This window comes from Myotis brandtii, unplaced genomic scaffold, assembly GCF_000412655.1.
Source record: "Myotis brandtii unplaced genomic scaffold, ASM41265v1 scaffold104, whole genome shotgun sequence".
Lineage (NCBI taxonomy): Eukaryota > Metazoa > Chordata > Mammalia > Chiroptera > Vespertilionidae > Myotis > Myotis brandtii.
In genome coordinates this window covers 233,451-245,988 of record NW_005353497.1, presented here as the reverse complement: position 1 = coordinate 245,988, position 12,538 = coordinate 233,451, and the positions used below count along the sequence as shown (strand labels likewise).

General features: G+C 40.7%; 1 pseudogene; it reads left to right on the top strand.

The window, feature by feature from the left end:
* The first annotated feature begins 7,539 nt into the window (after positions 1-7,539).
* On the top strand, positions 7,540-9,476 carry LOC102249961 (annotated as a pseudogene).
* Positions 9,477-12,538: the final 3,062 nt, after the last annotated feature.

The following is a 12,538-nucleotide window of genomic DNA, read 5'->3' as shown; positions in this document are numbered from 1 at the left end:
TCAACACAACCACCATGGGTGAATCTTTAAAAGTATTTGTTAGACCATGTCATGCATCTGCTCAAATCTCTCCAATGATTTATCATTTAATTCAGAGTAAAAGTCAAACTCCTTCCATTGGCCTGCAAGACCCTACAGGATCTGGCCCCCAGTCATGTGGGCCTTTACTTGAACTCTTCATGTTCCACCTGCCTGAGGGCCTTTCCATTGGCTGTTCCCTCTGCATTGAGCTGTCTTATCCAAGATACCCATACGGCCAACCTCTTCTACTGCTTCAAGTGCCACCTTCTCAGTAAGGCCTACCACTATCTGATTTAAAATTGCAATCTGAATCACAATCCTGATTCATTATACTCTGATCTATTATTTTTCCAAAGCGTGTATCCCCTTTTAACATATTCTCTCTTGTTCCCTATGTATATGTGTATTGCCTGGAAGTTTCCTATGCTAATCTCACCAGCAAATCTTTTCTAAGAGCCCTAGTTTTTGTGTGTTTTGTATATTGATGTGCCTAGAACAGTGCCTGGCACACAGTGTGGGCACTCACTCAATAAATGATTTTTGAATGAATGAAGGTAGAGTGAAGTTAGTAAATTCCAGGCACACATAAAAGTCTTGATAATTGTAGCCATCATTATTACCACCACCACCACCATCATCATCATCACTATCATCATCATCATCGAGTCAGTGGTGCCTCTCTTATAGTCTTGAGGAGAATAAAAGAGTTAAGGTGTATAATGCATCTAGCACAAGGTTGGTACGTAGTATATACTTGATAAATATTTTCTTTTTTCTTCTTTTGTGGCTTTTTATGTTACTCCCTTTTTATGGAGGACCCTTATAAAGCAAAATCAACTAGCTAGTGCACATGTAAGTGTCATACAGGACCATTTACAGAGCACTCTAGAAGTGTTGATTAATCATTACTACTATTACCAGCTGAGTATCAAAACTGAATTTATGTGACTTTGCATTCTTTTGATCATGATTCCCTGTATTAAGCAACTTTCTGCTACTTTTTTCTATAAACCATGAAGAAGGAGGGAGTGGAGGAGAAGTAAAAACATACATCTTAGCTTTCATAATACCTAGGTTTACATATATATACCAAGGGGAAAAATACCTACAGAAAAAGAAAATTACATTACCAGCTTAAAGTGGAGCATTCTCTAGAAAGTTATATAAGCATAAAAATGGTACTGAAGAATACAAAGGTAGACACTTCCATGTTAGAGGCTGGAAATAGACGATAGATGTTTCCAAGCCAGCAGAAATATGAACTTTTTGTTTTACCTTTTCTTTTCTCTCTCCTATGTCAGTATAAAGGGAGTCATTTCAAATGTTTAGCGCATGCTGGTGCACAAATCCTGCCTGTGGACAGTTAATATAAAACACAGTAATGATTCGTGTCCCCTACCTCTTGGAAATGCAGAGAATGCACAGAATTCCAAGGTCTAGATAGGACCAACCATCAGGACAAGTTCCTTCTGGTTGTCACGTCCAATGTAGCCCTTAGGCTGGAAAAGCACCTACATCGCCCTCCTTTCCTTAAAACCCCAAGCATCACTGCTATGTGGCTTGCTCATCCTTCCTCTTTCAGATAAATATTTCTTATCATTTCTTTTTCCAAGTCAAGTAATCCTGGAATGCTGCATGGAGCAGCCCTAGCAGTTGTTGATGGAATTGTCTTTACATCAGCCTGGAGGTGTGCCATTCTGTTTTTCTTGTAAAATGCTTTTACAAGAAACCATACTTTTCATGTCACATTAGAAAGTCAAATGGCTCTTTTATAAATTCTATACTTCTTTAATTGGAAATCATGTCCAGATGCCAACTCTTCTACCATGCCAATAAATATATCTTCTGCATAAAATGTGCATTATCTTAACTTCCTACTGGCCAATCCCTCCCCCTACTTAGGGGATAAATAGTCAGAGTTGGTGTACCAGTGGTGACAGCCAAGTATGTTTTGTCTGGGGTGGTTTCCTGGAGACAAAGCTAAGGTGGAATTCACACCCAAGTTTAAATACAAAGTTCAAATGGTAAACAAATATACACATTAGTCCTGAAGGTAAGAGGCAGGGCTGCAGCTAGGATTCTAAAGCCAGGAGTGGGACTTATGTGAAGCAACAAGGAACCATGATATGTTTACACAATGGACTACTACTCAGTTGTAAAAAAGAAGGAAATCTTACCTTTTGCAACAGCATGGATAGAACTGGTGAACATTATGTTTAAGTTAAAGAAACAGTCAAAGAAAGGTAAGTACCATATGATTTCACTTGTATGTGGAATCTAATGAACAAAATAAACTAATAAACAAAATAAAAATAAATCCATAGATGCTGAGTACATACTGCCTGCTCTCAGAGGAGAGGGGAGTTGGTGGTTGGGTGAAAAAGAGATGAAAGGAAAAAACCAAAAACTCATAGACACAGACAACAGTATACCAGATACCAGAGGGAAGGGGAGTGAGGGGAAGTAGAAGAAGGTAAAAGGGGGATAAATGGTGACAGAGGAGATTTGACTTTGGATGGAAAACACAATACAATATACAGATGACATATTATGGAATTGTACACTTGAAAGCTATTTAATTTTGTTAGCCGAAGTCACCCAAATAAATTCAATAAAAACTAAAAAAAAAAAAAAAAAATTTTCCTCATACTGATTCAATACTTCAGAAAGTCTCTTAAACCCGTTGCTACGGCGAAGCGATTGATATTTTATTATCTTTCAGAAGTGCAACATGAAAGCCCAGCAGCCCAGCAGAGCAAGAGCTTTGGTCCGTGGCAGCTGGCAGACCCGACTTCAACCAGAGGAGCCCCGGCCTCTTCCGACAAGATGCTGTCAGGTGGAGAAAAGGCATTGGGGGTGGTTAATAAGAGCCCTGAGTCCCTGCGGCAGCCAGACAATGCTGCCCTTGGGGCCAATGCTGCAAAAAAAACTAAAAAAAAAAAAAAAAAAATTTTCCTCATACTTGTCTGTACCACTGAGCCACAGTGGCCGGGCAAGAGAGTCTTAGTTTATAAGTTGTCCATAGACCCTTAGATGGGCCATCAACTGAAAGGTACCCAGCACTAGCCAGCTTTAGTTTGCAAACATCCTTTGCATATGAGTTCCTGGTCCATGTCACAGCTCAGTTCTAAAGATTGGGATCACTGCTGTATATTCTGAAGTTATAACTGCTAATCTCTGGTGACTTCCAAAGGGATGAGTTAGGGAGGTGAATGAATATGTGTGTTATGGCATTACAGGCTGGTGGGAGAAAAGATTAGGGGGGAAAACTAATGGAATTTTTCCTCCAAATGATTACACTGTCCCAAAAAGAGGAAGAAGAGTCACATATTCAAATCCTGGGTAAATCCTAACCTCCTAATAGACTGCTGAAGGCCAAGTGGTAGCTGTTATGACAAGAAATTCCTGATGACCTATGCGCGATGCGCAAAGGAATTCCAAGAACAAAACGGATGACATTTGTTATTATAAAAGTTCATGTTTCTGAATAGTGGGGGGAAAGAGATCACAGGAGATGTCGCCAAATCTCCTGTGTATATTGTTTGTATAAACTTATTTCTCCTGATTGTAGATCAATGACATTTTCTTTTCCCGAAAACTTTTCTTTCATAGAAAGAAAACGGACTCCTGAGCTGCTGCAGGAGAGGTCAGTGGTTGGTTTAATCACTTCTCCAGGGGCCTGAGAAGAAAAAGCTCTGATAGATGGTTTTCTATAAGAGAGCAAGCTTGCTGTTAACGCAGTGCCTCCCTTCCTCTCAGAGGCCCTACAGGGGGAAATCAAAAGACTCGCTTTTGCCTCCTAATCAGCATTTGTTTTTCAAAGATTATAAAGCAGCTTATTATTAGAGCTCCACAGGGTCAGGAAACTTCAAATGAAATAAGATTTGATATTGATAAACACTGCTCCCTTCCAGAAAGATTGTTTCAATATAAATGCAGCCTCCTTAGACCTGCATATCCACTCCTTCCCCATCACAAGTCTGTAGAATACATATGACATGGCACTCATAGGTTTTTCTTACCCATTGGTACATGTCGCTCAAGCTATTGGTGTCCTCTGTGTGTCAGGCACAGGCAGAGGCTGGATGTGGATGTGACTGAGAGCACAGATCCTGGGGCAGGCAGATGCAGGCAGATGTGAGTCTCCTTCTAACGGTGGGAACTTGGGCCACTCACATAACCTCTCTGAGATTTCATGTTTCCATTTGTAAAATGGGATCGTTTGCTTGGATTAAAGGAAACAGTGGAGATAAAGTGTTTACCACCTTACCTGGTACATAGTTACCAGACATGAAACAGCAGCTATTATCATTTCAGTCCTACCAGGCACTGAAGAGATGACATGGTCCCTGCCCTCAGCGACCCTAAAATCCAGTGGCAAGACAAGACGTGGGCAAGCACTAGGATCACTAAAAGCGCCAGGCATTGCATAATGCCTGCCACAGATTATTTAAATGAGGTAGTTGTACATCTAGCCAGAACATCTGAAAACTTTATGCAGTAACAGATGGAACAGAATTATGCTTTCATTGCTAGTTCAATATTATTTCATCTCTTACAATTATTAAAAATCCTGCCTTCTCTGGACACAGGCTGGGGTATGGCCTAGCCCCCTTTCCTGACACTTTTTTCTTGATGTGTTGATACCCTTTTTTTCTAGTTAATTTCAGTTTACTGCAATGTGACTTGAGTCTACTAGTCACTACAATAGCTACAATGTCATCGGTTAGATGTTAGGCGTTACGCAAATAATTAAAATATGTTAGAGAGGTATGAGAAAAGAATAAATTCATAAAGCAAAGATGAAATGCTCTGTCATTTCTAGCCGGAAAGCAAAGGCCAAGATAAAGTAAAAAGAATAGGAGATTGGGGGAGGGAATGCCTGTGAAAGATAAAGGGCAGTGGGAACAGGAAAAGGCAGAGAGAGTCTTCAGTCTATGATGCAGGTCTGACAGCTTCGAAAGGAGAGGAGGAAGGAAAGAAGGTGGAAATAAGCACTTGAGACTGCAGTGAAGTCTGAGAAAGTCTCAGCCAGCCCACTGCCTGGCATCACAACTGGCAGAATGACCGGGCTCTATCGGCCCACCGTGCTCAGTCACTGCCTGGGAGCCTCCATGAGTGAGGGCTGGGGCTGAATATTGCTGTGATTCAAAGGAGGTCACCTGGAGTCTGTCAGTTACCCGCACTCCTCCCAGCAGGTTCTTGAAGGGAGGTCTGAGGGGTGCAACTCCGTGGTGGCCACAGATGGTCTATAAAATGAGGCAATCAGAGAAGAACAAAGAGCTCTCAGAGACAAAAAGAGTGATTACTGAAGCTAGACATTCAACTGAAGGATTGAAAATTAAAGTTGAGAAAATCTCTCAAAATGTAGAATGAGTCAAAGAGATAGAAATACGTAAAATTTTTAAAATGAGACATTAGAAGAGCAATCCAAGAAAGCCATTATCCTATTAATCGGAATCACAGGGGAAATGAAAGAGATAAGAAAAAATATATCACGAAGAAAAGAGAAATTCCTGGAACTGAAAACTAGGTACAGTGTTCAGCACAATGAATTTTAAAAATACCTATACCTGGATACAACTGCATAAAATCACCCAACACTTAAAAAAAAAAAAAAAAGATCCCCAAAGCTTTCAGAGAGATACCACAGTTCACCTGTGAAGAAAGGAGAATCACAGAATGTCATCAGACTTGTAAAGAATTATGCTGGGCCCTACCTGGTTTGGCTCAGTGAATAGAGCATTGGCCTGTGAACAGAAGGGTCCTAGGTTTGATTCTGGTCAGGCGTACATGCCTGGGTTGCGGGCTCGGTCCAAAGTGCAGGAAGCAGCCAATCAATGATTCCATCTCATCATTGATGTTTCTACCTCTCTCTTCCTCTCTGAAATCAATACAAATATATTTTTTTTAAAAAAAGAATTATGCTTGATGCTAGACAACAAAAGGTGGAGTGGTTTAAAGACATTAAAGACAGTGATTTTCATTCTAAAACTCTCCACCTGGTCAATAATGAGAGAAGATTAAAGCATGAAAGCATTTTTTCAAAATGTCATTTACAAGCAACTTGCCTTAGTCACTGGAGGAGGTGCTCAAGCACAATTGGAATAAAAAAGAAGCCCTAGCCGGTTGGCTCGGTGGATAGAGCATCAGCCTGCGGACTGAAGGGTCCCAGGTTCGATTCCAGTCAAGGGCATGTACCTTGGTTGTGGGCACATCCCCAGTAGGAGGTGTGCAGAAGGCAGCAGTCAAAGAGATAGAAATACGTAAAATTTTTAAAATGAGACATTAGAAGAGCAATCCAAGAAAGCCATTATCCTATTAATCGGAATCACAGGGGAAATGAAAGAGATAAGAAAAAATATATCACGAAGAAAAGAGAAATTCCTGGAACTGAAAACTAGGTACAGTGTTCAGCACAATGAATTTTAAAAATACCTATACCTGGATACAACTGCATAAAATCACCCAACACTTAAAAAAAAAAAAAAAAGATCCCCAAAGCTTTCAGAGAGATACCACAGTTCACCTGTGAAGAAAGGAGAATCACAGAATGTCATCAGACTTGTAAAGAATTATGCTGGGCCCTACCTGGTTTGGCTCAGTGAATAGAGCATTGGCCTGTGAACAGAAGGGTCCTAGGTTTGATTCTGGTCAGGCGTACATGCCTGGGTTGCGGGCTCGGTCCAAAGTGCAGGAAGCAGCCAATCAATGATTCCATCTCATCATTGATGTTTCTACCTCTCTCTTCCTCTCTGAAATCAATACAAATATATTTTTTTTAAAAAAAGAATTATGCTTGATGCTAGACAACAAAAGGTGGAGTGGTTTAAAGACATTAAAGACAGTGATTTTCATTCTAAAACTCTCCACCTGGTCAATAATGAGAGAAGATTAAAGCATGAAAGCATTTTTTCAAAATGTCATTTACAAGCAACTTGCCTTAGTCACTGGAGGAGGTGCTCAAGCACAATTGGAATAAAAAAGAAGCCCTAGCCGGTTGGCTCGGTGGATAGAGCATCAGCCTGCGGACTGAAGGGTCCCAGGTTCGATTCCAGTCAAGGGCATGTACCTTGGTTGTGGGCACATCCCCAGTAGGAGGTGTGCAGAAGGCAGCTGATCGATATTTCTCTCTCATCGATGTTTCTAAGTCTCTATCCCTCTCCCTTCCTCTCTGTAAAAAATCAATAAAGTATATTTTTAAAAAAAGAAAAAGGAAGACAAGAGTCAAGAAACAGTTAATTCAACCAAGTCAAACAATGATGGGGATTTTCAGGATGTTATTTACAGCAGATCTAGAAAACCTCAGTCCAGGCTGGAGTAAGAGGCCACACAGGACCAGGAGGGAAGTCTGAATGGAATTAAAGGTGTGATTAACACTGATAATAACTGAGGATATAGTAAAATGCTGAAATGCCCCCTCTCCTATCAAATAAGGGAGGTACAATAAAGGACTCCAGGAAAAACAAAAACTGTAAGAAAACTTCGGTGCCCTTTCAGGTCGGGCCCTCTGGAGAGATGGCTGTGGTGCAGGGGGCAGAGGTGAATGTGAACATTGGCAAGCTGAAACTAAGCAAAACTGAGCCAAACAGAAGCACACAGCTGGCACTTCTGACATCTGGAAGCTGAGAAGAAAGTAGCAGAGAAGAAGGCCAAGCAGAAGGAGCTCAGTGAGAAAGAACTAAGCCAGGCCAGTGCTGCTGCTACCAGCCACACCACTAACAATGATGTGGGTGCCGAGGAGGAGAGCCTGGACCCAAACCAAAACCAGTGATTTCTGCAGCCAAGCAGTCCACCAACTAAAGGTCAATGGGGAACGCCCACACCACACAAGCTCCATGTAGGTGTGTTACTCATTCACTTCATTCAAGAATACAGCCATCTGCAGCCTGGGGACCACCTGGAGGCAGGTGGGATCCATACTAAAGAGCTTTTGGGGGAAAAGTTCATCTCTTATGACCTTGGAGGAGAGGGAGTCAAGTTGCAAGTCATGGACAATTCCAGGAATTAAAAATCAGAAGAAAAATTTATTCATATCAATAACAAACTGCATTAGGAGACATAATTGGCGTTCAGAGGAGTCCTGGGAAAACCAAGAAGGGTGAGCTGAACATCATTCCCTATAAGGTCACACTGCTGTCTCCTTGCTTGCATATGTTACCTCATCTTCACTTTGGCCTCAAAGACAAAGAAACACAATATTGTCAGAGATACTTGGACTTGATCCTGAATGACTTAGTGAGGCAGAAATTAATCATCTGCTCTAAGATCATCACATATACAAGTTTCTTGGATGAGTCAGGATTCCTAGAGATTGGACCTCCCATGATGAGCATCATCCTAGAGGGAGCTGTGGCCATACCTTTTATCACCTACCACAATGAGCTGGACCTGAATTTATATAGGAGATTTGTTCCAGAATTCCACCAGAAGATGCTGGTTCTTGGTGGCACTTGCCAGGTTTGTGAAATTGGGTGCCAGTTCCGTCATGAAGGAACTGATTTGACTCATGATCCTGAGTTCACCCCCTGTGAGCTCTACATGATCTACACAGTCTATGAGGAGCTCATGGAAATCATGAAGATGATCTCAGAGACGATAAAGCATATTACAGGCAGTTACAAGGTCACTTACCATCCAGATGGCCCGGAAGACCATGCCTACGAGATTGACTTCACCCCATTCTCCATAGAATCAGAAATGGACAGGAGTTTCAGAAAGCCCTGGGGAAGAAGCTGCCAGAAACAAACTTCATGGAAAAGCTCTTGACTGCTCTCCACTCAGGCCACAGCCAGGTTCCTTAATAAGCTTGTTTGGGAGCTTCTGGAAGTGACATGCATCAATCTCACAGATAATGAACCCTTTGGCCAAATACCACTGCTCTAAAGAGGCTCTAGTACAGGGGTGGGCAAACTTTTTGACTCGAGGGCCACAATGGGTTCTTAAACTGGACCAGAGGGCCGGAACAAAAGCATGGATGGAGTGTTTGTGTGAACTAATATAAATTCAAAGTAAACATCATTACATAAAAGGGTACGGTCTTTTTTTTTTAGTTTTATTCATTTCAAACGGGCTGGATCCGGCCCGCGGGCCGTAGTTTGCCCACGGCTGCTCTAGTAAGTACTATGAGCTGTTTGTCAGGAAGAAGGACATATGCAATGCCTACACTAAGCTGCATCACCCCATGTGGCAGTGGCAGCTTTCCGAAGAATAGGCCAAGGCCAAGGCCACTGGTAATAATAAGGCTATGTTCATAGATGAAAACTTCTGCAGTGCCCTGGACTAAGCCTGGGGCATGAACATTAATGGACCTAATCACCATGTTTCTCACAGACTCCAATAGCATCAAGGAAGTACTCCTGTTTTCTGCCATTAAACCCGAAAACTAGCAGGAAAATGTAGCAACTATTGATGCATCGGAAAGCACACAGCTGGCTCCTCCTTCTAGAAAATAATTATTGCAAGTACATAACTCACGCATCTTTGCACTTCTGCAAAAGATCAAGGACTGCAAGGGAATCCTTGTTTTACTTTCATAACAAGCTACTTTGTTAATATTAATAATAGGAAGGGAGAAAAGGGGAGGCCAGGCATTATAAGCACAGTTATCTGGGCAGCTTCACCAGGACGCTGCAGCCTTACAGGAAGGGGTCCAACAAAGGGAAGATGGGCACATGTACAGTGAAGTTGGGGTGACATAGGGAAGGTGCTTGTCTGTCAGTCTAACCTGGGAAAAAGGTACTTGGCCAGAGGGGTGGAGCCAATGCAAGCATGCAAAAATTTGGGAATCCATAATCCCATAATCCCAACACAAAGAAGTTCTCTTTCTGTTGTTCCTCTTGCTTTACTCCTGCTTCCTTGAACCTGCCCATGCTCCTTCCATAGCCAAAAGGCCCTAGAAGCCACATGGTCCGCAGCTGGGGACACCAGCTAACCTAGCCTGATGCCGGACTGGGCCGTGCAAATATAGAGTGGAAACTCTGGGCACTGGCTTTAACCTTAGCCCTGATGCGACAAAATGGGACTTCTTCCATGTTGGGATGGAGGGAGATGGGACCTTGGAGACTCTGGGGTTTAATTCCACAGAAATAAAGCTTCCCAGGATACCTCATCCTCCCATGGAGACCTTGGGAAATTGTTATTCCCGTAGCACCCCAAGAATCCCACTTTCACCAGCAGCAGGTGGGGACACAGAGGACTCACTTGATAACACTTGTATAAACTGTCCATTTGACTATCACCAGAAAAGAGAGAAAAGGAATTAGGAATTCTGTTTATACTCCTTATAACCAAATAAACTGTTTGTCTCTAAAAAATAAAGAAAAGAAGAGAAGAGAAAAGAATAATGGGTTGCAATAAGAAGCAAATCCAAATGTGATGTCAATTTAGGCAAATGACAAAGTGGAAAAAAGGAAAATCTTTGATGCTGGGAACAGTCTCTTTAAAGTAGTTCAAGAAACCTAGTATTGAACCTATAGAAAATGAAAAGTAACCTAATATACTACTTGGCCAAGCAGTAAACTGTATTTACATTGTTATACAAATGTAGACACTATTTATTCATTTTTATATTTCAGAGTCAATCCACAGACAAAGCAGGCATATAGGTGAAATTTCAGAACAAGTTGTAATTGTTCATAAATATCTGACAAGGTAAAATAATACATAGCTAACAGACAGAATGTGGGGGTGGGGTGATATGTAGAGGAAGGGTAAGGCCATCTTCCAAATTGGAATGATACAAAGTTGGTGGAAACAAATAATTTACTCATATTATTTAATATCACAGAAGTAACTTACTAATGGAAGCATTAAAATAATAAAAATACTAAATATTGGAAAAAGGATGGGAAAGAAGAGGTTAATGTGAAATAAATGTTCATTTCTCGTGAGTTAATTGATAATGACTATAAATTATAATTATGATACAGAGTTAGAATTATAATAACTGTACTTGTGGAAATAACTAGCCAAAGAATTAAATACAGGAACAATGAAAAGAGATAAAAATAAATCAAGAGCTGGCTGGGAAAATATCAGTGTTCCTGAGTTCTTCTGTATTATTTGATTTGTACCCAGTACAATTATTGTTTTGATAAAAATTAAAAACAAAAAACCCTTAAACCTTGTATTGTTTAAGAAAATAGGGTTTGCCACTTCAGCTACATATTTATATAGTACATGCATCCTAGAAGAGATTTTAAACTCTTTTCTGTTCATCTCCCTTCAGTGGGGCAGAAGATTGTGCAACTAATTTCTTCAATTCCTCTGTTGCCCCCTCTTCCCTCTCCCGCTCCAAACTCTCTCTTTAACACACACACACACACACACACACACACACGCCGAATTAATAAAAATTAAAAACAAAAAACCCTTAAACCTTGTATTGTTTAAGAAAATAGGGTTTGCCACTTCAGCTACATATTTATATAGTACATGCATCCTAGAAGAGATTTTAAACTCTTTTCTGTTCATCTCCCTTCAGTGGGGCAGAAGATTGTGCAACTAATTTCTTCAATTCCTCTGTTGCCCCCTCTTCCCTCTCCCGCTCCAAACTCTCTCTTTAACACACACACACACACACACACACACGCCAGAATGAATAAAAAATTGGCACAGTTCTTAAGAAGACACAAATATAGTAGTCACCATTTTTAATTGCCTGTCATAATTAAATTATTATTTCATGCCCAAAACAAAACTGTACAGACACTGGCATATTGTGAGCATTAAATTTGTGGTGACATAACAATTAGAGGAGTGTTCTGTAACCACTGATCTGGACATCATCCAGGGCTCAAGCCTGTTCTTTCCCTGGTCCCCTTTTCAGCCCTTCGGGACTCAGAAAAAAAAACAAAAAAGCATAGTTTTAATTTCACCTTGGGTCAATAGTCAACATGGTTAGGGAATCGACTTTAAGCATATAAAAAATGAAAATAATTAGACAATGAACATCCATAAACACATGACTACCTAGATTCTACCATCAATATTTTAGGGATTTGCTGTATGGCATACCTATCCATCTGTCTGTCCATTCATGTATTCGTTCAATCCCGTTTGATAGCATTGTATCTTAATGGCCTAATAAACATATTTCACAATAAATCCAAATCTTTTATATTAATGTTAATAAGGAACCCACAGACAGATCTCAACAACAACAAGGGGTTGGAATAGGCTCTCTTGGTTAAAGCTTTGAATAGAAGATGTTTTTTAAGAAAGCATTTGTTTCTCACAGAAAGTAACCATCTGTTCTTTCTGACGAGTTCTTTGACTCCTGTCATTTCTAACTATGTCTCTAAAATAGATTTTTCAGAGAACTGCTTATGGACCAATGGGGAAGAGTTCTTAGGGAAAAATTCACTGATTGTAGTGACCCAAAACCAGAGGAACATGTGGATACAGCACTTTCGAGATGATGATGATGATGATGATGATGATACTAATAGGTTTTGAAAGATGTCCAAAATCTGTTTCACAACTACCACAGAGATTTGAACACCACATCACCAAA